The sequence below is a fragment of the Centroberyx gerrardi genome, chromosome 8 (assembly GCF_048128805.1).
Source record: "Centroberyx gerrardi isolate f3 chromosome 8, fCenGer3.hap1.cur.20231027, whole genome shotgun sequence".
Classification (NCBI taxonomy): domain Eukaryota; kingdom Metazoa; phylum Chordata; class Actinopteri; order Beryciformes; family Berycidae; genus Centroberyx; species Centroberyx gerrardi.
This window is the reverse complement of record NC_136004.1, coordinates 14,935,451-14,959,274: the sequence shown is the minus strand read 5'-3', so window position 1 is coordinate 14,959,274 and position 23,824 is coordinate 14,935,451. Positions and strand designations below refer to the sequence as shown.

At 44.5% G+C, this 23,824-nt stretch overlaps 1 protein-coding gene across 2 annotated transcripts in view; it reads right to left on the bottom strand.

The window, feature by feature from the left end:
* mef2cb (myocyte enhancer factor 2cb) overlaps nucleotides 1–22,143 on the bottom strand; it is a 61,904-nt gene extending 39,761 nt beyond the window's left edge. For both annotated transcript variants that reach the window (XM_071899813.2, XM_078285056.1), the window contains exon 1: nucleotides 21,752–22,143. The gene's annotated coding sequence lies outside the window, so the exon portion shown is untranslated. The remainder of the gene's footprint in view (nucleotides 1–21,751) is intronic.
* Between the last annotated feature and the right edge of the window lie 1,681 nt (nucleotides 22,144–23,824).

The following is a 23,824-nucleotide window of genomic DNA, read 5'->3' as shown; positions in this document are numbered from 1 at the left end:
CAACCAGGGATACTGTGGTTCTTAGGGACAGGCCAGGACCTGGTTTACAGTAGCAGTAGTAACTAATAGATCATCTCACTTGCAACAGAAAACACTGACTCAATGTACCTGTTCTATTGAGTCAGTAGTATGGGCATCTCATAAGAGTTAGTTAGGGTTAAATGTAGTCAACCTTGGATTACCACTATGGATTAAAGAATAAATGCTTTGCCACTGAATTTTAATTTTATTATTTGCTGTATTATCATAAAATGCTCTGCTTGAAAAAAACAAAAAAAACAAAAACATCCAACACACACTAAAGAAATGTAAAACCCAGTGTGCAACAATAGTATAGTCTGAACAACAATGAAATGCATAACAAAAAAACTTCCTGGGTTGATGGTTTGGAATACGCCCACTCATGGCAAAAACGAGAAAAAAAACAACAAAAAAACACAAACCCATCTTTTGCAACAGCCGGACTGCACCATCATAATAATAACAAAATCTAAAATAACTCTGTGGCAGCTCTTCAGAGGCTATCCAAAACATTTTAGCATTGCTCTGCACAAACACACCCATCCACAGACAGAAAAACAAAGAGCTGCCCCCTAGAAGGAAAAAGAAAAAAAAAAAAGAAGAAGGATGTTGTCAGACAAACTAGGATTACAAGCCAACACTAAGGCGCTTGGCACAGGACAGCCAGACAAGGATATCAATCAAGCCGGCGTACCTCAATCACAAGCTGACAGCATCGCCTCCTCCCAGTCTCCTCCTCAACACTACCAGGCCCGGGCATCGCTCCAAACAAGGAGGCGTTACCTCTGCGATCCCTGCCTCCTGGCCTCCACCTCCTCCTCGTTCCTCCCACAGCCCGCTGAGCTGAGCTGAGCTGAACCTCTCAATGTCAACAGCCGCTGGGGCAACACCTTAGGCCTTACGTAACATTAACACTAAGACTAAGCCCGTGTCCTGAACATTTAATCCCTGCTTTGGCTCCTAGCGCCAGCCAACGCTCCCCGAGGTGAGGTTCTGCTGCCGCTTAGCCCCGTGTCGGTACCCCCCCCCCCCCTTCTCACTCTTGCCTCCTCTACCTCCTCCTACACAACAACATGAGTTCCCTCCATCCCCACTTCACCCCCCCCACCACCACCACCACCAACAACACCACCACCCCTCCCCCTTTTCCTCACACCCGCCCCCGTCCCATATGAGTGCCAGGCAACTCGCTCCTGGCTAAGAACAGAGTGCCCACCTCCTCATCGGGCTCTCTTCCCTCTCCTCTTCCTTATTCTATCCTTCCCTCGTGGCGGAGAGGGACGGCGAGCATCAGTTAACTTAACAGATTACCACTGAGCCACTCAATCCAATTTAGCCTTGTGACGCCGAGACAGCGAAAAACAGAGGGAAATGCAGCAACATGCGCTGCTTGCTGAACGTGGTCAACTGGCACAGGGCAGCAATCCGCAGCGGGGACTTTCTGCGAGACACTGACACCGACACCTGACCTTGAGAGGGCAAATAAAGCGAGGGAAAAAAAGCGAGGGAGAAAATGAAGACGCACAGAGAGAGAGAGAGAGGGAGAGAGAGAGAGAGAGATATGGTGGGGGAGAAAGAACTAACAAGCTTTAACACATTAAGCCAATTTACTAATCCCAAAGTAAGGCGTAGGGAGTGAGGGAATGAGATGTGGAGAGGGAAGAACAGACCAAAAAGATGTTGTGTTTCTCTCTTTATCTCCTCTGCTGAGCCTGTCTAATGGTATACGCCTGCTGCATTCACACTGGCATGGTAACTGGAAGGAAGCGGGTGGGGGGTGGAGGGTGGGTTTGGCATGGGGGGGGGGGGGGCTACTAAGGTCAGAGAGCAGACTGGCACCGAGCAGACAGAGGGAGAATGGCTGCTCCTCTGCTTGTTGTATATCCTGGGTCCCAACTCTCTGTGCTTTGAATTGGAGAGGTGACAATGGAGGAGAGAGAGAGAGAGAGAGAGAGAGAGAGAGAGAGAGCAGAGAGAAACAGAGGAATCGAGAGGAAGAGAAGGGAAACGGAGGGAAGCAGAAAGAGGGATCTTTTTGAACAGGCACCAGGCCTCTCCAGGGGGAGGGGAAGAGCTGTACCCACGACCCTCCCATCTGTTAAGCAGACGGACGGAGAGAGAGAGAGAGAGAGAGAGAGAGGGGGATGAAGGGTGGGGGGAGGACGGGAGAGATGGAGAGGGAGCAGCGATTCAGCACATAGATCTAATGAGCATTCTCCCTCTCTCTCTCTCCCTCTCTCTCTCTCTCTCCTCTCTCTCTCCTCTCTCTCTCAGAAGTGGAGCTGAGAGGACGATGAGAACATATACACTCAGTGCACCACAAGGCTTGATTCTAGGTCGCCTCTCTCCCAAGTGTTTAGTCACTAAAAACTAATATACAGCACATGGCGCTTTTTCACATTCTAATAGACGGTCTGTAGGGTGCTTGTTAATGTGGCTTTGTTATTGAGGACAGGCACCGAAGACGACTCCACTGTATCAAAGGGGCGACAAAAAAAGAGGAACTTTACCTTGACTCATCCCCGGGACTAATTCGTCACTTTGAAAGACAGCTGCATGGTGCAAATGGAGAAGGTTTTGCTAGCACAGGAGGAGGGATGAGAGATCGTGACGGAGAAGAAATGCACATGTTCTTCAATTCCAAGAACAAGAGTTGCACACAATCATCTATGAGATTATTTCTGCATTCAGAGAATTGTGAAGGACGGTATAAAACTGAAACTAGCGCTCCTGTAAACACTATGTGTGCAGAATTCTGCTGACACTGATATTCTCGAATCCTAATTCTACACATGTTATAGCAAATTGGGGAAGGTGATTTATCATGACAGGATTGGCGATGTTTTTCCAAGAAACCCCACCTCGGCTGCACAGCCTCGGCTCATGGTACATCTGCAACACATTTGGTAATAGCATGTGTCCTGAAAAAAAATATATAACGCCAGTATCCCCTATCCTCCTAGGAAATGTGGTTGTGAGGATTTGAAATAACATATTACACTGCAGTAAGTAAACCTTTTAGGAGGTGTATGGTACATTAAATAAACGCTCTCTCTTTTTAAATAAACTCCCATTTCCTTGAAGAGGAGGACGAAAAAAAAAAAAACGCGCTTTAATATAGTTTTCCAAATACAATCTGAATGTGAGTACACACTCGCAGGGCTCCGTTTTTTCCTTGAGCATTTCTGTCATGTGGAAGATTTTTTTCTCTTAATCCGGAGAACATTAAGTTTTTTTTTTTTTTTGGTGGTTTCTTGTGTGTGTTTTTCTGTATATAGGTGTGTGTGCCTGTGTCGGTATATGTGCGAATGTGTTTGTGCGCACATCTCTGTGAGCGTGCATGTGTGTGCTTTTGAGGGAGAAAGAGGAGTAGACAGCACTTTATCTCCTGTAAGGATGGATGGAGATATCGCAGCAGAGACGAGAGGAGGAGCGAGTCGATGGCCAGGCAGAAGGGGAACAGAAAAGTGTGTATCAGGTCTCATTGTGCCTCTAATGTCATTACAGGCAGTGACTCCTCTATGTGGCACGTCGCACTCCCCATCTGTCAGAGCGAGATAGGCAGGGTGACGAATGGCTATCACTGCCGCCCCCCGCCGCCCACCCCCCCCCCCCCCCCCTCCCCTCTCCTCCACCCACCCCCACCCTAATGTCTGTATCCTTTACGAGTGCTGGGGGGAGAAGAGTGACCTAAACCTGGGCGGTAGCCCACGCGTAGGTGGGCCTCTATGGCTCTGAATCACAGCAGATATTAGGGCTAATTTAACATGTTAGCGGCTAAAGAGATTAGCAACATGTACATCTGGGGATTAGGGTGATAGCAGTGGATCATCGTATAATGTGTTCATTCCTTCTTTTTTTTTTCTTTTCCCCTGTGCGTTCTCTCTAAAACTTGAAATTGAGAGGCTGCAGTGTGTGTGTGCTTGTGTGTGTGTGTTGGGGAATATGTCTTCACCTGTCTCTCTCTATTAGCTCATGGTTTAGTTGGATCATTAGCGAGACAGAGATGGTTTCACATGTATTCTATTTCCAATCTCCATGTCCCTTAGAACTGAGACACCTGTCTATTGATGAGGAGGAAACTGAGCCAATTGCCTGTGGTTGGCATAAGTTTTATATACAGTGCCAAGCATTCATAAGTGTGATTGACATTATGGAACAAAGTATATCGTTATAAGTAGCAGCTCAAGTGCTATAAGTTGAGCTCTCAATTCCTCACAAACCCCAATTCGGCCAATTTCTCAACTTAAAACTGATTGATTTCCATACTAATGAGACTCTAGCAGCACTGTTCCCCCTCTTATCCTCCTATCCAACAGCTCTGCCCTGGGGTCTTGGAGGACAGAAAGACAGGAAACACACACACACACAGCCAGCTCAGCGGAAGGATGTGACATCAGCAGCCACAGACAATCAAAGGTGCTAAAGGTGCTTCCTTCCCTAAATCACTCTGTCCACAGAGCATAAATTGGGAATCAAAACTCGCCACTCTTCCCTAACATCTCCTACACCAGAAGACAAGCAGAGAAGAGATAAACAGAAACAACGTGCTTTCTGGATCTGCTTGGGTTACTTTGGGAGATCATTTTAGGCTTGACTTTCCCTGAAAGTTCCCTGAAATATGGCTTTGAGGCCTTTGTCTTTATATGGCCAACGGTACTAAAATACTTTGATATTTTAGGGAAATCTTTTCAGCTAAAAAATAATCACAACATTCATTCCATCAGTTTTGGGTTTTCTCAAGATGCAACAGGACACACATTATTGTGACTGTGAAACCTTAACTGGGAAATGGTTGAGAAAGAAACAAAGAGAGGGAAAGGAAAACTTTTTACTGTGCAAAGTATTTGTTTATTCTGAAAATAGTCATTTTTGAAGAAAAGACCACAGACATTAAAAATCAATCTTCATATAAAATTTTGTTGGAAGCATGTTTTTGTTAGGATGTGCTGGGTGAAAAGGGCCCTGTGGTGTGAGTGGTGCAATACAAGATTAAAGCATTAGCTTTGAGAAAAGCATTTTCATTTCATTACAGGCCATCCTTTCAGCACCTCAGCTGCAATGGTTGTCCTCCACAGCAACAGCAATCAGCTGGAAATTGCTTGAACATTTCTAAACTGCATCTCTCCCACTGAAAGAGCAATTGTTAGAGAAAATAACACCTGCCTTCAAAGTGCATAAAAAAGAAACAAAAAATAGGAGAGAATACAGGGAAGATGATGTGTCTAAATTTGCTTCTGATGTGTCAGTTTTTCATGTAAATTCTAGTCTAAAAATATTTAGATTTGTATATATATTTTTTCATCAAGTGTGGGAAAAACTCTTCATCAAATTTGTAATATAAGAGAATTGTCAAACATCTTACAACGTTGAATTTATTTGTCTCGTACCTTATTTAATCAATGGAACTGGCAAAGTATTTCCTACTAGCCCACTATGTCTTTGTGGCATTCTATTACGGGACCAAAGGAAATCCATTTTCTACCCAGTGGTGTCTTCTCTAATCGCAGTTGTGTGTTCCGAGAGCAAATCACCTATATAATTCCCTCTCTTGGATAGAAACGGTATATGACTTTGAGGTAATGGAGTGGTATATTATTTATTTAGGTATTTAATGTTTATTTTATTGTGGCAAAAAGTACAGTTTTGCCTATTTTAGTCCTCTGATATTACGGCATGGGGGAAGTATGATGAGGAGTAGGGTAGGGAGAGGGAGCTATTCGTTTGGGCAGCTGCAGTTCTCACTCAGCACCAGCAAACAGGGGCCTTGGGGCCATCACAGCCGCAATGGAGACAGGTAGCCATCCGTCAGAGCCAGCATGGAGACAGGTGAGAGCCATCTTTCCATAGCCCATTGCTGACTTCCCCAAGGACGAAGGGACTTGACACAATGCGTCAACCTCCCCTTTGAAAGGAGGCCAAGGGCTGTAAAGCTGCAGCTGCCAGGCCAAAGGCAGACAAGCAAGAGGGCGCACGTGAAAGCGAGACAAAGCTAGACAGACAGACACAGAGAGAGAGAGAGAGAGAGAGAGAGAGTAGCCACAGTGGTTAAAAAGACATTCCCTGTCGATTGTCAGCTGTTTTGCTGTTGTGACAGTGGCTTATGTCCACAAGTGATAAACAGATAAACATAGTTAGAGGACCGCAATGACAAACCTGCCACACACATACCCTTGTGCCAAAGTGGAAAAAAGAGGTATCAGAAAAAAAAAAGGAGAAGAGAAGAAAAAGCAGAAGTTAGGGCGAGCCACAATTCGGAGAGGCCCCGGAAAGACTGGAATGAATCACCATTGAGTGCGTTCAGTCTTTCCATGGCATGAGCAAAAGGAGGGGCAATGGACATGTTCAAGTAAAGCAGAGATAGGAAAGAGCATAGAAACAAAAATCAAGACAGGCCACTCAATAAAGGCAGCACAGTACAAGCTGCAAGCAGAGAGAGGAGATGGGCAGAGGGGAAAATGAAAGGTATTGGGGTGGTTTTGAACATGGAAGCAGTGCAGATTGTGGTGATGAACGCAACCGTCGTTTAAACACGAATAACTTGACTTTAGTTTCACTTAATCAACAAGGCAACATCTTTTCTTTCACTTCTCTCTCTCTCTCTCTTGATCTCTCTCTCTCTCTCTCTCTCTCTCTCTCTCAAACTTTCAAGCCTCTTTCCAGCCATTGTCATTTACAAAGCTGTGCCGGAGGTCATGTTTTCCAATGTGTGTAAACCACGGCCTCTATTCACATGTTGCCACGTACACTACAGGACCCAGGTGTAAGCAACCACCAGACAGATGCCGACACTGAAGGACTGGAACAGAAAATGAACGCACATGCACATGAATGGTCGCACGCACGCACACACACACACACACACACACACACACACACACACAGGCATTTCCCTGTGTGCATTTGGACGTCTTTACAGCTTATTTATCAAATCACATCAACCAACGCAATTTATGAGACATCTTTCATACAACAACAAAAAAAAAAAGAAAAAGAAAAAAATAATAATGAACAAGAGAACCAATGCAGCGGAATTACAGTATAAACCCTTCAATGAGCACCCAGCCCCCACAGGAACAGCCGGGAGTCATGTCACTAAGAACACACAAAGCACTGACATATTCACCCAATTATGTTCCCTGCCGAGTATGACAATGTCTCAGGATGTTAGCAATGTTCTCCAGCAAGGCGGGGTGAGTGTGCATGCATGTGACTGCGTGCGTGTGTCCGGGGGTTTGAGATTGAGGCTACGGCCTATAGGTGCCGGGCCACACTGTCTTGTGTTCAGATACAGCAAACACCCCAGTAGCCGCGCGCCCCCGACTGTCCCCCCCACCCCCCCGACCCCGCTGCATCAACACCAGACAACATGGTTAGACGATCCACTGATGATTTCATCACACGCCCCCCCGCCGCCCTTACTCTCTTTCTTTGCCACAGCATTCTAATCACCCTAATTAAAAGCTTTGTTCATTTAGAAATCTCTGATGACAATTTGTTTCACTCTACCCTACAGCAGTGGTGGCTGTGAAGAGAGGAGAATTAAATTTGATCTTCTGACAGCAATTATTAAGTGCTCCCTCCTGGCCTCAATTAAGGCCCGCAGGCTAATGCTAACATGGCTAACCCTCATGCAACCATGCGGGCGCCAGCTTACTTCCTATTTTTCTCCACCAGCTTCTTTTTGTCACCTTTTTAAGTGTGTGTGCATGTGTGGGTGTGTGTGTCTGTGTGTGTAAACTTGTTGGGCATGTGCGTGCACGCTCGCCTATGTGCTGTTTTCACATACTTCATACTTCATACTTGCTTATGGGAAGGGGTAAATAAATTGATTTCCTTTTTTCGGGTCTTTGCTGTAAGTAAGTGAGCATGAGACGACTGACAGATCTACGGGGAAGTTGTGGAATTTACGATTTGTCCTTCTCTTGCTTGATCAGCAAATTTGGATACCGCAATGATACTATTACGTGAACTTATTATTTTTGAAGTTACGGCAATAACATGCAAATATTGAACCTGATAAGACGGGAACACATTCTAAAGCAAAAAAAAAGATAGCATATAATGTGCCATCCGTAACACACGGGGAATAGACTAACTTAACTTCGGTCATCCCCCTTACTGTTAAGACATACTGTATGTTCCCTATGCTGAGAGAGGGGGCTAGAGTGTCTCAAGTTAGGAGATATAAATAAATCAATAAAACAGACACTAATCATGACCAGTGTCACCGGTGTCACTCTGTCGAGCACTGGGTGCATGTGTGTGTGTGTGTGTGTGTGCGCGCGCGCATGCGAGCACTGATGGAACAAAATGAACCCACAGACAGCAAAAACGACAAAATCATAAACAGCTTAGACTCTGAACAACATTGCCTCTGCCTGTTTATGTGACACTCCAACAGCATTACATCTCATGGTCACAGCCTTGCCGAGCTGAAGTGAGTGCCACGGCTTTGTATTGAGTCTGTGCACAGCGTGTGGGTAATTTGCAGAGAAGTAGAAGGTTGCACACTTCAACAAGGATGTCCTTCATAGATTCGACCTTCTGTTTTTTTTTTTTTTCCTCCGGTCCCTGTGCTCCGCTAGGAAACCGAGTAACCTAGATCGTGGAGTCGGGAGAGAGAGAGGGATTGTGACAGAGAGAGAGAGCAAGAGAGAGAGAGAGAGAGAGAGAGAGAGAGAGAGACAGAGCAAAAGAGGAGATGGTGGGTAGAAAAGGTAAGAGGGTAGGATAGATGGAGGAAGGGAAAGAGTCAGATTCCGCACCCCCCTACCCAATGCTTAAAAAAAAAAAAAAAAACTCTGTCCTGCTAGCATGATGTCAGGTTTGCTCTTCCCTTTTCTGGTTACCGCAAGCTGATTGTGCTGATTATTGGTGAGCATTGTTGCCCTGTTGATGCTACACATCATTAAACAGAGATTGTTCCACTGTTAGTGTTTGTTTAAGCAAGGGCGGTGTAATGTTTCCAGGCAGTGTCTCTCCACCACAGATGCGCGCACACACACACATTCAATGTAAACTTGAGACACAAGTTGTATGCCCTGCATCTATAATTTATGTTCCCCTTTTGCACTGTTTCAAGTCGAACTTGGTGAGCTGAAAACACAATAAGGCAAACAAATCAGACGCAAACACTGAAACAACAAGTGATTTGGCTATTGCAAAGTATATTTTCCCCTCGCTAAAATAAAAAAGGTACATAACATATACAAGGTGCCATACAAAAGCTTTTAAAATCTGAATCTTTGTAAGCACAGTAGCCTGTACTCTTACACTCTCACAGTGCTTTACAGTTCCCAGAGGAGCGCTGGTGGTGGGGTGCATGAGGAGAAAGGTTGTATGGAGTGTGGAGGGCGTGTGGCGGCATACAGTACCTACAGATCAGCCTCTGTTTAGGGGAGTGGCCCCACCAAGGCCAGAGCCGGGCCAGACCCAGTCCAAGCCTCTCATTAGTCATCGGCTGGGTGCCGCGCTCCTGTTTGGAGTGGTTAAGGGGGAACCGGCGAGGGTCTGGCAGCTCCACTGTACTCCACTCCCCGCACCATCACAACCCGACCTCATCAAAGCGAGCGCTCGTAATTTGTCACAGAAAGCAGCCAATTAACATATGTTAAGGGAGGAGGGAGGACGAGAAGAAGGGAGGAGAGGAGGGGAGGGAGAGTGAAAAAAGATAGCGTATGATTAAAGAGTCTGCACAGCTGCACAAAATCAAGATGGCAAAGAGAGGTTTGAAAGCGACCTCAGCCCCAGTGATCTGATAAAGCTTACTGTTACTTAACCCCCATGAGCAAGAGAGAGAGAGAGAGACAGAGGGAGAGGGGGAGAATAAAATAATAGAGACAAACAAATATTAAATTACTGCTGCGAAGCTACAAGCCTTGGCAGTGTGCCTCCGCTCTCAGTGCGTGACTATAGTGAGGGCCACTGTATCACACAAAGATGACCCCTTTTGCCAAAACACCACCGTCGTTTGACTGGGGTCTATTTTTAGCCCAGCGCACACCATTGTGTTTGACGTAGTTCACAGTTACGCTAAAACCTGTCAGGCACTTCTTCTTTTTTTCCACTATTTTTTTTATTTTTTTTTGGTCTCAAAATGTGACCGTCTGGTGCACCACAGCAATTTAGCTCCTTCTCTCATAAAACAAAAGGTGTTTTTCATTTCCGTTTCATTTCTCTGTCACAAAGTTTCAAACAAGTTGCTTACATTCTGACTTGTTTGTTTGCTTTCAAATTCTTGTTCCTCATGGTTGGTTTTTAACATGCTGTGTGTGGTTGTTTATGCATGTGTTGCATGCCTGTTGTGTACAGCTGACGTGTGTGTGTGTGTGTGTGTGTCTGGGTGTGTATGTGTGCGTGTGTGTGCATTTCTATGTCTGTTATTGTTGATGTTGTTGTTGTAGGAACATCTTGTGAAGTGAGTTGTGTGATATTTTGCCTTGTTGTTGGATACGGTGGCAGGCTGAATGCATTAGCAGTGCACGGCGATGCCATTCTGTGTTCTGTCGTCTCTCAGCCGCCTCTGCCTCGTCTCTCTACAGCAACTGATCACACAGGCTGACAGGCAAGTTCGGGCCTTCGTCTGCCGTGCCATCCTTCGCTATGCGGGCTTCAACTCTTTCAGCCAGGAAGCTTTAAACAAATTTTGAGTGATTTGGAATTGTACGCCAAGTCATGGGGAAATCCCCAACCCCCTCCCCCCAAAAAAAAGGCATAAAAATTGAATAATGATTCTGTATTCCTAATTCAGCCGTTTGGAAATAAAAAATTCTTGTCATTATTATTCTAAATAATATCCCAATTACCATTCTAAGTGAATGAAAGCGGTTTCTACTGATGCCAGAGATAAAAATGGCAAAGAAAGCCGCAAATGGCCCACAGAAAGGCATACGCTACAGTATATATAAATCATGACTGTTTCTTTTTTCCTCCTCTTCCTCTCCTTTGCACTCTTATCCTCGCCATCAAGCATCAATCGTTATTTATTTATTTTTCCTATTTGGGAAGTAAAGGGCTAGAGTGGAGGAGTGGAGGAGTGAAGGAGTTTGGGGGGGCGGAGGGACGGCGGGCGGACAGACGGGGGGGTGGAGGGGTTGTGTGTATGTGTGTGTGTGTGTGTGTGTGTGTGTGTATGTGTTTGGTTCACAAGGCTCACTGCATGGTTGCATTTTTCTCTTCTCGTCTCTTCTCGTCTCTGCGTTGTGAGCTGGTGGTTCAGTGAAGGACCTGGCTGCCTGGAGTCCCCCCCCCCCCCTTACCCCACCCCCACCCCCACCCCCACCCCCACCCCCACCCTCCCCCCCCAAATCCCTCTGCTGCGAGCACAGCTGCACCGTTCACATAACCTCGCCTGCCCCCTCCTACCCCCCCAGCTAATGATAGCAGAGCACGTCCCCTCCACAAGGCAACAGCTTTTTCCACTTCATATATACACACACACACACACACACAAACTCACGCGCGCACACACAGGAGCATCGGACACACGCGCACTCTCATGCACACATACACACACAGACAAACACGCACACACACACTGGTGGGCACAACATATCTCTTTTCCTTCTCTCTCTTTCTTTCCTTCATTTTTTCTCATATCATTGAGGGCTTTTTTTTTTCTTCTCCTCACCCTGAGAAAAATCCCCAGGCCTTATGACCCAAGGAATGGTCTGAGAACGTTACACAGTCCCCTCTACCCCCCCCCCACCACCACCACCCCGCCCGCCCCCCACTCTCCCACCCCACCCCTCCAACTCCTCTAGCTTCCCTTTCTCCCTCTGACCAACCCGACGCAGCAAGTGACCCGTATTACAGCTGCGTGTGGGAATTTGTATATATGTGTGTGTGTGTGTGTGTGTCTGTTGCCGCATACCTGTGCACATGTGTCAATGTTGCATGTACAGCACAGTGTGACTGAATGTGTTCTTCATCCATATGTACATATCTCTACAGTGTGTGTGTGTGTGTGTGTGTGTCTGTGAGTGGAGGAGGAGGGAGGAGAGGGCAGCTCTGGGCTTCTGCTGCGCCTACTGTGCATTATCCCAAATAAACAACTCATTACACGTGTACTTAACCAAGGGGAGCTAGCGAGCATCGGAAGCTAATCCCCGTTATCGTTCCCAGCGTTTCTCTTCCGATTAGGCTACAGGGAAGAGCAGCCCAAGAAGGTAGGCTGCTCAGCGCAGGAGGAGGAGAGCGAGGAGGAGGGAGGGAGGAAGAGAGAAGAAAGAAAAGGATTTGAGTTAACTTCCCACAAGTGCCTTTCTTACTTATAGTATCCCCTCTCGCTCTCTGTCTCTCTCTCGCTCTCTCTCTACCCTCTTGCCTTCTCTCCTTCTCTCCTTCCTTCTCCCTGTGGATTTTGCACTGCTCTTCCTTGTTTTCGACCATCTCTCAGAACTGGGTCATCGACAGACTGTGCGGCAGCATTTTGAAGAACATGGGGGGAGAAAAAAAATGCGTGTTCTTTCTATGAGAACAATCCTAGGCTTCTTTAACAAGTAGCCCGCTTATCAAATTAAGCTGTCAAAAGCACATTAATAACAGGCAGCACAATTCCCTTCACAGAGAGGGGAAAAAAGCACATTGGAAAAAAAAAAAAATATATTTCTCTTTCGCTGTGTAAAGACGGTCCACCAAGGGCAGTAAAGCTTTCCATTTCTCTCTCTCTCTCTCTCTCTCTCTCTCTCTCTCTCTCTCTCTCTTAATATGATTATGGGGCCAGTATTATGAGGGCCATGATGCAGAGTGCCACTCATTCAGAGGGTGGGCAATAACCCAGGCTAGGATGCTGTAGGGATGACGCTTGTGTGTAATAGAATTACTGGCTTTGCATGTGTACTGTCTCTCTAATTTGTACTACACACACTCAGATACTTTGATACCGGATCAAAGTTTTACGGGTAAAGGGCATCTCAGGAAGATGATATGGATTCAAGGCCAGGTAGTTAGATAGTTCGAATGAGGAATATAAAGGCAGGAGCTCTTGAAGAATAAATTGCTTGAGTAATTATGAGGCAAGAACCCACAAGACTGCTATCGGACCACACAAATGAGTCACTAAAAATTTTAGTTATTTGTTTTTTTTAATGTATTTATTCATTTATTTATTCATTACTAAGTTACCTGCTAGTATCAACAGTCATATCACATCATAATTTGGTCCTAGTTTCAAACTTACCATCGTTATCGGCAAAGCAATAGTTTGTTCTGGCAATTACTTTCGGTGAATGCACTGTCATTTCAGAGCTCTCACTACCCTTGGAAACACGAAGCCAGATCATCCCATAAGTCAAGTGAGAGCAGAGTGTGAGGGAAACAGTGTATAGCAGAGAGGCAGAGAGAGAAAGTTAACACTCTCACTGCTGTTCAAATGGCACATGCCTGAGACGGAGAAATGAAATTAACACGACACCTCGGCACACAGATGGCAAAGAGGAGAGAAAATCACCCTGTGACCTTACACTCATAGACTAACTGTCGGGAAAAATACAGCTCTCATGTTGAAGCAATTCTATTATGTTGCCACCTTGACACGCTCTTCTTACAGCTTTGTACTGTGCTCAGTATTTGTAAAAAGAAATTAACATGTAATTTTTTTTTTTTTTATTCATGCTTTACCAAAATCTGACAGTGTCAGCAAAGGCTGCTCATACTGAACTGGAAGGTCTTTTGTGCATTACTCCGGAGACTGATTTTCTCACACCCTCAATGCGAGTCCCATCCTGTTTGCTCGGCCCCCGAGGGGGCTGCTCCGTCGCAGCCCGGAGAGGGAGCGGGCTACTGGTGGGTGGATGTGACGTGGAGGCAGTGGGACTCTGGCGGAGGGAGGCTAGAGCCACGACAGGTATCCCCCACACTTCCTCAGCTATTTTTAAAACCATGAGTCCAGCACCGGGCCAAAAATAAGACGGAGGCCGTTTTTATCCCAAATAATAAAGGTCTCTCTCTCTCTCTCTCTCGCTCCCTTACACGCACATTCCGGTTCACACACAAACACATACCATAGGAGCACAAAAAACATGGATTTACACCGCACAAAGTCCTGCATTCAAAAATGAACCGTGCAACAGAGACCAAAAAAGTGAAAAACTCCTTTATAGACAATGAACCCAACTCTTTCTCTCTCTCTTTCTCTCTCTCTCTCTCTCTCGCGCGCGCACATACATTCGCGCACGCGCACACACGCGCACACACTCCCTCGCACACACACACATACACCCTGCAGACAAAAGTCAATATCAAGGCTGAGCTATTTCTGTAGAGAGCACTATTTAGGAAGTGTGGGCTGGGTGCCAGTATTCTCCTCGGTATCGTCTGGGCGTCATTGCACCGCCGCTGTTATACAAACTCTCCTCTCCTCTCGCTCCTCACCTCTTTCCTCTCTCACCCGCTCCTCACCCTTTCCACCCAACCCTTGTTCCATTGTCAGTGCACACACACACACACACACTCTCTCTCTCTCTCTCACACACACACACAAGGTTATTTGTTTTTCCACTGGGTCGAACCACAGTGCCAGGTGAAAGCATCTATTGGCAGGGCCCAGAGAGTGGCTGGTGTGAGATCACAAGGCCCCACTCTGCCCAGCAAACCTTGAAGTGAAGCGCCGGGCTGGAGTTTCAAACAAAGTGCCCCCTCATTCATTATACATGCAACTGCACTGAAAATCTCCTTCCGCAACACCATCTCTTCTCTCTCTTCTCTCTCTCTCTCTCTCTCTCTCTCTATCTCCTCACATCGCCCCTCTCCCTTTCTCTCCTTTGCTTTTTTCCAGACAGAGCATCCATAAAGTATGAATAAAATTAATGACATCACGAGCTGCACTTTGGAAGAGCCACTGTAGGAAAAGCCATACATCACAGTACAGAAGGAGCCGGGCCGAAAAATTGTTAAAAAAAAAAAAAAAAAAAAAAAAAAATGGACAGAGAGAGGGAGGGTGAGGGGGGGATGGAGGGGGGGGGTGGGGGGGGGGTGGGGGGTTGCTTTGCCCTTCTCTACCCATGTGGCGCTAAATACTGCTGTTATGTATGTAATTATGCGTAACGAAAAAAAAAAACATTCTCCAAACTATTTTAAATGAGTTACCAAGTGATAGAAATTCACCAATTTGATTCATTTTTTCATAACCATCATCGCAGGTAATATTCAACCTTTCACGGCTCTGTTAATTGTGTTTCACTGCAAAACCAATTAGCTGAAAAGTTTTAAAACACCCACAGAACTATACAGATCATATAGATTATTTTCTTTCTTTCTTTAGATTTTTTTTTCCTGTATTTCCACACATTACTTTAAGCCAAGCTGAATCTTTCTCTCTAGCCCTCTCTTTTTTACACATTTCTTTGTCTTCCTCTCTTCCTACAGTTTTTTTTTTTTTTTAATTTCGGGCCGAGCACTTTAAGCGTTCGAGACAGGCCTGCGCTACACATTCTTCACAGGCTGGCCCCTGGTCTGGGAATGGCACAGATGACAGTGGAAAGGAACACTGGTGTGGACTTTGGCAGGACACCGCCTGGTTAAGCTGTGTGCTCTGCGGAAGAGGGGAGCCCTGACCATGGATTCCTATACAGCTTTTGCTCGACTCAGACAGTGTTAACAACGTTTTCAACAGAACGGTCCCCTCGGAGTTAAACGGGGAACTTCCTGATGTTAGAGGCTATGCCCAAATATCTGTGGCTCTGCGCCAGCGTGCTGTAAAATAAGGATCATATTCAAGACTGCAATATTCCTCGCTGGAGCAGAGCAAAGAGACAGATATATCAATTGCGCTGTCTATTAGTGGAAATGTAGTGCGACGATGTTTCGTTTCAAGAACAACATCACACAAAAGCCTGACCGGGTAGAATTTGAGTCCCCTTATTCCTCTGAATCCATTGTGAACACAAGATCTGCTAAAAATACCCGGTAGCTTTAGCGAGCGGCGCGGAGCTCGGCGGCGCGGACGGGGGAGCGGTGGCGGCAGCGGCAGCGGCGGAGGCTGGGGGAGCCGAGTGAGCGGGGGTTTCAGATGGATGTGAGCTTGTGTGAGGCCGAGGCACAGAGCTACCTCTGTGCGTCTCACCGGACCGTGTTGCAGAATGACTCGGCTATGTTGCAGCCGTGACAAAGATAAATTACAGCCACTGGAAAATATTTCTACATTTTTTTTTTCCTCTCTCTCTCTACTCTCTCTCTCTCTCTCCTTCTGTACACCTCTTTTCTTTTTCTTTTTTTTTTTTCTGGTCATTGGGCGTAGTCCAAATGGTGTGCCACACCAAAGGGAGATGGTGAAAGAGGGGAGGGGGGGGGGGGGGGATCTCTCTCTCTCTGAAAATATATTTGGGGGAGGGGGGGGTAAAGAAGTTGCCCCTCACCATGCACAGGTCAGGCACTGTGTTTTATCATGGAACATGCCCCCCATTCGCCAGGTTTATGTACATGGACAGCAAACAGCTCCCCCTCACCCTAACCCCTAAAACTCACACCTCTAGCTTGAAATAAAAAGGATTCCCAGTTAATTCCAGTTTTATTGCACAACATGTTTAGGGCAGGCAACACAGATGCACACTGTATCTGGCATTAGAGATGAGGCTACATGCGGGACAGCCGCCTGCGTTAGTGTGATATCAAATTAAAATGAAAAAATCTCACAGGAAAGCGGCTAAAAAAAGTGTCTGAGTGACTGTTGGGGAAGTTAATAAACTTTGGCACTAATGCGCATGTACTGTACAAACAAAATTGAATCATATCATCTCATTTTAAAGAAAGAACCGCTCATAAAAATCAGTCTTGATGGCGTGACATTCAGTCTGAGCCATCCAGTGTTTAGACAAAGGAAAACAGCCTCTGTTCTTCTCTAAATGTTTCTCTTGCTCTTATCGCCCAAAGTCCTCTGCTCCCTGCACTCCTCCAGCCTCCTCGCCTCCCAGGACTCTCTCCCTATCCAAATATTTCAGGGAGTAGGCCTCAAAAGTATGGCGAGGTGTTTTAGGTGTCTCTTTAGGTGGGCTGCTGCTGCTGATGATATGATTGTGTGGTCAGTACTGCTGAGTACGGACCACCCAGCAGGCGACGGCTGCCGGAATGACCGACGGGCCAGGCAGGAAAGAGGAAACAGGAAGAGAGGAGGCAGGACGTCCTGTTCATCTAGTCCAGTGACCGTTAAGCATTACATCACTGCCGCATCACTCTGTAATGACGGTTAGCTGATCAGAGGCCAGACGCTCTCTTTCTCTGCTCATAACTCACCTCAGCTCTATTCATTTTATGTCTACATTCTCTCTCTCTCTCTCTCCCTCTCTCTCTCTATGCATCTGTCTTCTCAGTTTGTCTTTTCAGCCCTCACACTGACACTGTTTTCCAGACTGCTCCATCGTCCCAGACATCAAATCATACCCTCTTCTGTGTGAGAAAAGAAAAAAAAGAAAAAAATAAAGAAAGAAATACACGCATTTTCATTTGAATACACACCAACAACAACCTCACAAAAACTCAGACAAACACAAAAGCACAAACATTCCGACACGCAAACAGACAGACAGATAGAGACAAGGCACAAACTTGAACGCACGCACGCACACACACAAAACCTCCCAGACACACAGCACGCTGACAGACAAACACACAAAGAAACAGCAAACACAAAGCACAGCACAGCCAGAAGTCTACTTTATGCAGAAATATTCTAAAATGTGTTTTACAATACAATTAAACATCAAAGGCTGATATATTCCTCTGTGATCTTTAACACCCCAGTGAACAAACCCCATACACCCCCATCCACTTACAGCGCACAGAGAAAGTTGCTGAACGTCACCGCTAATTACTAGATAGAGACAGAAGAAGACTTTGCATCATTATGCAAAAACCAGGACATATTCAAATATATGCATTCAAATCCACCATAAACCATTCAAGGACTGTGTTATTTACTTGGGATTATTTTCTTAAGTTTCATGAGTAATTGCAGCTCTTATGAAGATGCACAATGCAAAGAAACACAAGGGTAAAAATTTCTGACATGCACAACAGTTAGGACAATGAAAGGGAGATCTGTTCTAAATGAGTAAATAAACACATGGTGAGGTCGAGCCTGATGCTTTTCATTAGTACTATAAAAAATGCATGAAAATAAAAAAAGAGAAGACTTTTCCTCCCATGTAGCAGCAGAGGGAACACCTGCCTTACACAATAAACAAGAGTTGAGACTACAACAAGCCCTAAAGTTACCATAAAACCTAAGTATTTGCATCTGCTCGTACACAGACAAGAAAACGGTTACTCTAAGCAAATGTTTAACTCCTTCACACTGTCTGTGTCAGAAAGATTTACTAAAAAAAGAAAGAGCTTGTCTTGCAGTGTATCGTCTTTGAATTTTTCGGTGTGCTCTATCACATTTATACGAGAGTGCTGAAACCAAAATAGACCGCATCATTTACAGTATACAAGGATGTCTCTTGACGGTGTAAGATATTGTGTAGCCGCCTATATATGAGGTAAATATGATTCTCCAGAATTGCCTCTTATATTACCCTCTTGTTCGAGCCGAAGGGCATGAAGTCCAATTACAGTACTTCAGTATCTACCACCAGATCTTGCCAAACTGCAATCTGCAAATGAGAGTGTTTTACTGATGTTTAACTGAGCAAACTCTGCAAACCCCTTCCAAAACATTTGAAACCATTAGTGAAAAAAACATTAAAGCATAGCAAAAGGGGCTATTAAATTATTTGCTTAAACGTAAAGGCTTCTGATGTTTCCATTAAGAATAATGTTTTCATAGATTTGGTTTTCCATGAGGAGGGAATCTTGAAATGTGCCTTATGTACAGAGTAAAATGTCTATGATCAGAAGTAGCACTGTGGTATACTTTTACCCTTCTTTTTTAAACTTGATAGCACACATTTTACAGCAAGCCTTCGACAAATTCCCTAATTTGACTGCATGCACTTAGAGAAGCTTACTCTCTCTCTCTCTGGTCCTGCTGGTCTCAGCCCACCAGTAAATCTAAGCATTCACATATTTATGGGCATAATATTAGAAATTTATGATTAAAGATATTAGCAACAGTCCCTCCCACGCTGCCTTTGTCTGAGCGGTTTTTCCAAGATACGGCAAAGCCCTGACCATGGCACACAATGTGTCCCTTCCCTTCACTTAACTAAAGCTTTACTGAGCCCCTGGTGTACAGCAAAGTGCCCCGACAATCGGCTCAATGCCCTGGCCAATCACAGAGACACGTGACCTTCTAATCCCTCTCTGTGAGAAGGGTAAGAGTGTGTTGTCACTGTTGGTTTTGTGAATCAGCGGCCAAAATCCCAAATGATTTGTCAAGAGGGACAGGTCTTAGAAGAATAAGAGAAACAAAGCAGCGCAGGCCAGAGAGAGCGTGGGTGTTGGTGCGTGTGTGTGTATGTGTGTGTGTGTGTGTGTGTGTGTGTGCGTGTGTGTGTGCGTGTGTGCACGAGAGAGAGAGAAACAGAGAGAGAGAGAGAGAGAGACCAAGCTTTTGTCTATGCATTTGTGTGTGCGTTTGTGTGTTTGCATGTTTGTCTGTGCCTGTGTGTGTGTCTCTGTGTGTGTGTGTGTGTGTGTGTGTGTGTGTGTGTGTGTGTGTGTGTGTGTGTACAGGGGCTCTGAGATTACAGAGCTTGGCTGAGAGAGTCCTCTGTGTGTAATCGTGGGTCCACATGTGAGCGCTCACCTTCCTCTGAGCGGATTAACCTAACGCTAAATCCCAAGAGAGCAACAGGCCAGACAGGCCACACAGAACAACTTCATTGACGATGGGCAGATGAGAGAAGGCTATGTGTAAAACCTTTTAATAGACTTTGCCAAATTTATTTCATGAATAAACAATTAATATAACGCAACATAAAGGACTGTAAAAACGTAAGTGGACAATGCACAGTTCACTAGATGATAATATCCATCTGAATTTTTGTATATATCTATATATCATGTATATTTCTCTAATTAAAGTAACTTGGTGTGAAATCAATCAAGCAATAAACAACTTAAGCTATACAGTAGGCTTTTCATAGAGTCATAAATTAAGTAGATGTAGTAGGCAGCAACACCGTACCACTTAAAAAATTGTCTGTACTTTTCCAGAGTGCCCTCACAATGCCCTGCTAATACGCTGTATTTCAAATCTATATTAGTTCTTAGAGATCTCAAAATGTACTGTGATTATAATTACAAAATTTAATTAATTTTGGGAAACTTCAACTATCTCTACCTTAATAGCATTTTTAAAAAGTTTTGAAGGATATTTAACAGATATGGACAGTCTTCTCACTTATTTTTTAGACGTTATAAAATTGTTAATGAACTTTATAGTGACTTATTCAAAGCAAAATGGGTGTTATATTTTATATGGTCAAACATTAAGCAGAGTTAAATGCACAACGTCTAGCCTCTTCCACAATTGGGCAAAAATAAAATGAAGTGTACAGTGGCAATTTTAAATATTATGAGAATCCTTAGTTCATTTGCATCTGTAATCAATGGGCCTAATATTCACACTTTTAAACAAACAGAACAATTTTCGTTTCTAAAGCTGCAACCTGTGAAAGTTGCCACAGGTTAATTAAGGTGTCATTATTAATCCTCTGCAACAGGTTCAAATGAGACACAAGAGACTGGACTAAAGTCACCACAAATATATCGTTCTCCCTGTAGTGCAATTAGGCTAAACAACTTCAGTCACAAAGTCACAGAGATGAAAATTACTGAGATCCAGCTTGAGCACGCCTAACCTTCTCTATCAGCCTGGAAAGGCTTCAGACAAAGCGTTGACTTAGTTCTTACAGCACTATTACCAATGTGTCTCTGGTCTGCATGAATTTATGTTCACATATAGGTGGGTTACACTGTACTGTACGTTAGTTTGGAAAAGATCAATATTTGTATCAGCTAAGCGCTCTATTCAGAAATATTTATGATAGTGGGTATGGGCTATCAAAACCGGTTTAATGTAAATTGTGCCCTAGCTCATTAAAAATGCACTGAAAACTTGGATTGTGCTTTTAGTTCAGCAGTGCATCTCAGTGCACTTTGTGTAAACTACTGCCCCAAAAGTATATTCAGTTTACTTTAAAAAGATAATCTTAACACCATGCAATGTTTCCCTATAACTTTTGCCTCAATGAAACAAATTATCAGAAATGAATAACCTTTGATCTACATATATTTGTTGATTTTCTACTTTCATCAATTAAGTTCCTAAGTTTTCCATATGATTAATTTGTTAATAGTATAAATTAAGTAGGCTATTACTACATCTTATACTACATAATAACTTTTCAAATGCCACCTTAGCTTTAGAGCCGGGTTTATTAAGGGGAATGTTATATTAAGGAGGGGAGCCTGTTCAGTAGCTGTGGCTTTGGGACTGTGCGCCTGCATGTGGACAAGAGAAAGCTACACTACAAGGTCGAAACAACAGTAAGACAGTAACTAAAACACGAGTCAGACCTCGACTCCCCTAATAGACCATAAACAGCTATTTGATGCCATGGGTGTAATTATATGGCACAGTTGTCATAGAGATAAGTTAATCAGGGTCACAACAAATCAATAGGCGCAGTTACTGTACTTTGTTGGGGAGGTAGCGTGCATCAAAATAGCCCACAAGTTTCCCTTATGAGATAAATAAAGATCATCTGATGTTTTTTTCAGCGAGATGCAACGTGTCTTCTGGATATCTGCGAGTAAGTGGCAGGTGGTGTGGCGCGTTACTTACTTTATTTCGCATGAAATCTTGTCCGGGTGAAGTGGGAGATATTACAAGCGGTCCCCCGGTTGTTTGGTCCAGCCGAATGACAGGAAGGTTGAAGCCGCTGCTTGATGGGGACGGACTTCGCCAAGACGCACTTAAATCCAGGAGCGCAACTCAGCAGAGGACGTCGCCGGGAGGAGAGGGGGGAAAAAAGTGAACCTACAGTATGTGGTATGAGTCTCTATAATGTCATCAAAAACTACTCGCGCGCTCTCTCTCTCTCTCTCTCCCTCTCTCTCTTTCTCTCTCTCTCTCTGTCTCTCTCTCTCTCTCTGTCTGGTCGGAAAGTGCGTCTTCAGGAGGCGGTGAGGACGCTTCGCCTGGTCTCCCTGCGAAGTGCCGGTGAGCGGAGAGGGACCCGGTGGAGCGGCGGAGGTGGAGGTGGAGGTGGAGGTGGTGCTGCTGCTGCTGCTGGACGTCTGGAGCTGATGGTGATGTTGAGCGGCTGTTTCTGTTCCTTCCCACAATCCTGACCGAGTCTTTCCCTAAACCCTCTCCTCTCCCAGTGCGAGGAGAAATAATCGTTTTTTTTTTTGTTTTTTTTTTACTCCTGGAAGGGGGCGGGCTCACATTTCCCAACTCTACTTTAATGAAAGAGGCACGGCTCTTAATGCATTATTATCGCGAACCCCGATAGAGTGGACGCACAATTAACTGCTCTGAGAGGAGCGCTATGGAGGGAGATTATGGAGAATATGTGCTTTAACTAATAAACCAAGGGAGAGCACGTTACGCATCTGCAGCCGCCTAGACACCTACATCCTAGCCGCCTAACTTCTTGTTTTTGTTATGACAGATTGATTTTTAGCCTATTGTTTTATTAGTGCATAGTCACATCAAATGGAAAGTAGGCATACACTGCAAAAATATCCACCCTAAGTCTCACATTCAGATGAGATAATTCCACTTGTTTCCAACGCAGTTTCACTTGTTTCATAAAATTTCTAGAAACCAATACTTTGTGACAATTAAGGCAGAATAGCAGGTCACTCCACAAAAAAATGTCACTTCAAGAAAAGTCTTGAAACAAGTTGATTTGCTTGGGAAAGAAGTGAAATTCACCCCATTGACAGATTTTTTCCCTCATAATAATAAGATTTTAAGACTTTAATACTAGATTAAATGACATGATGAGTTGGACATTTCTCTCAATGTGATGATGTCAGAATTATGATCAGCTCATTGATTTGTTTAGTAAACTCCAAATAATAGTGTCAGCAGGTTTCCTCCATGTCTTTGCAGCATGACTGGTAACTCTGGGAGAAAAGTCTCTTTTCTCAGTCACCACAAACTACTATCCACCTCCTGCCGCCAATCATTCTCCAGGACCCAGTTATCTCCGACAGATAAGCCCTGACACAGACAGTAAGCATGGGGAAATTACCAAGCCTTTATCCATCCAACCAAATGATTTCAAAACATCCACTCTATTAGTGTGAAGATAACAATTAGAACAGCAAGTTTGCCACTTCAGATAAGACGCAGACAGGCAGCGCAATGGTTGTCTGTACAGAGATGTATCCCAGATAGGCCTTGTAATACTGCAGTGCTATTATATCCAGATTATATGGGTACTGTATCAGTTTGACGACTCTTGAATGGTTGTCTTGAATGGAGACTATTAGACTCTAATGAACTACGGCATCAGTTCTCACTCTCAGTGGTCATGGACACCTTCCCATAAGCAAAAAATATATACTTAATATTAGGTTGGGACTGATATGGGTTTTTGAAGACCGATAGCAATATTTTTGGATAGTTAAAATTGTGTGCAGATATTCTGTATATGTAATTTTAACCATTTTCATGCCAAAAAACTCAAAAACAAGTACAAGTACTCAGTGTTTCCCCCAGAATTTTATTCTTGACATAGTGGAAAAGCCTCTGAACCTCTCAATTAAACCCATACAAATCAAATTATTAGGTGGGTTGGCAGCTCTTTAAAGCAGGGTGAGGCAGGTTTTACAGACTGCCACGTCTGAAGCTGTTGAGTAAAATCTTATCCTCACCCCCAACACTGACTGACACCCGATTTTT